The following is a 2,391-nucleotide window of genomic DNA, read 5'->3' as shown; positions in this document are numbered from 1 at the left end:
TCTTGGCCAAGTTCGCAGACCTGAGAAACAAATGAATTTGAGAGATGCGGAAGAAAACGTCTCGTATTCGTTTCCCATTCAGTAAATCTTTTGTTTGTACTTTCTGCATTTATTGTCCCGTTTACAGATTCTCCCCAAATCATGTAAACATTCACTTATTTCTTCCAAGATGGAAGTTTTCTACATTTAATTTATCCATGCATCCAGAGTGTATTTGGATGTACATAATGAGATACGGTTTGGATTTAATATTTTTATTTAGATCATTAGGCACTTTCAGAAATGGTTTGAATGTCATTTATTGAATAATCTTCCTCCAAATAATGGAAATGCAAACTTTGTCACATTGCAAAGTCGTACATCGATGCCAGTCTTTTCCGGAACTTTCTATGGAGCTCTGCTGTTCTTTTCCCAATCAGCCTCACACTTTCACTTACTACAATTCTATGTGTGAGAGTACCTGGTAGAGCTAATACCATAATTTCTTTTTTCAAAAAAAATTTTTTATGACTTAATTTTCCAAATTCACTTTAGACCGTTTCCCCCATGATAACTTTGTGGAGCTTCCTATTGTATAGATAGAAAAAAAGGGGCTGTAAATATCCAATCGATATTAACTCTATCCCCACCCCGCCCTCCTTGCCCCGTCACAGCAGTCCAAGTGACGTGCGAGTCCTCTGCTCAAAACTCTTCATTGATTTCTTATCTCATTGAGAATGAAAAGGGAAAAGAAAGCAGTGGACCAAGAACTGGCTCTGGGGTCAGCTTCACCTTTCTCGGTAGAAAATGGGCAGCTTCCTCCCATGTTAAATGGTTAGAGTGGCTATTTTAAGAGATCAAGGGGTCAACGGCTCCCCCCAACTCTCCTGCATTCCTTCTCTGACTCCCCACCTAGACCTGTCCTTCCTGATCCGCCCCCCGGGACCCCTGCCTGAGGGTCTGCTCCTCCTTACGTACATCCCCTTCCCTCCTCTGCAATGAACCCATCATGCCTCGTGGGCTGTTTCGCTGATGACCAGGTTCCCAGAAATGGCAGCAGCACTGGGAGCCTCCTTCTCAATTTCTAGCCTCTGTCCCAGTGCCCAGACCTTGATATTCCCTTTCAGTTTAAACTAGAAGATTCAATCAGCATTACCATCTTTCTACCCACCTCCAATTCACTTCTTCCCCCGACTCCCCTGCTTCTGTTCAGCCATGGATCAGCCGCCCAGGCTCAAGACATTTGAGTCATCTTTGGCTCTCCCAAATGTCGGTTAGGATGCTTTGGGCCACAGCTAACAGCAATGCCAACAAACCATGATTTGTGAAAAATAAGAGTATTCAGCAAAAGATTAAGGAGGGCATCTTCGGGCATCACACAGTCTACTTGTGCTGAGAACAAGGAAAAAAAGGGCAGATCATGGAGCATCTTCTTTGCACTTGTCCTTTTTATAAGACCTTTCCTAGGAGCTCCAACACACACCTCTCAGGTCTCCTTGGCCAGAATGAGGCCAAGGGCAGCCCTGACTGCAGGGGCCATCAGGAAGTATCAGGCATGGTGCTTGGAAGAAGTAAGATTGGTTTTGACTAACCACGGTTCTTCCATTTTTCCTAGAAAACAATCAGGGATTTGTTACCAAGAAAAGGGGGGATGGCTATTGGGTTAGGGGACTTCAGTGCCTGCCACACTTTCTTCTTCCACCCCCAACACCCTGTCTCATTTTCTCCCCTCAAATGCCTCTGTCATCTTTGTTTCATGCCCATTGCCGGTGCCTTGACTTACGTGGCGCTGGCTGTCACTTCAATCATAATATTTGCCTCTAAAAAGACACACCACATTTGGTCAGTCTTCTCTCTCCCAAAAGACTGACACCCTACCCCTCAAGTATAATTCTAACTCTATCACTCCAGCGTCCAATGTCTTTGGTGGCTGGTTCTTATCTTTCAAGTTAGATATAAACCTCCTCACACTATTAGTCAAGGCCCTCCACAATATGAACTCTGACAAAGTAAAATCTGTCCTGTTTGCAGCTAGACTCAGAAGGGGATCAGGGAAAGAGATAAACAACCCTGCTGGCAGCTGGCAGTTAGGTCATGATGTTCCCAAATCAGCAGGAACAATGCTCACAGAATATAAATATATTCAGGAAAGGCCATACCATGACCATGTGTGAAACTAGGCAGAAATAGGGCACAGACATGGTTCCCTATCCCCTCCTCTGCTAGCAAGAGTGATGGCTGCCTCTTTACCACTGAGAACTCTAGCCCTGCCTTAATCTTCCTGCTAGAATAAAACTATTGAAGTTACTCAACCACCAAAGTCTCGCACCTCTTGACCTTGTCTCCTTAATCCCCCAGCAGAAGCCCAAGACCTCCAGAAGCACTTCTCTATCCCTCCTACTGAGACACAGG

This window comes from Mustela erminea, chromosome 7 (genome assembly GCF_009829155.1).
Source record: "Mustela erminea isolate mMusErm1 chromosome 7, mMusErm1.Pri, whole genome shotgun sequence".
NCBI classification, from domain to species: Eukaryota; Metazoa; Chordata; class Mammalia; order Carnivora; family Mustelidae; genus Mustela; species Mustela erminea.
Note: the sequence above shows the minus strand (reverse complement) of the source record.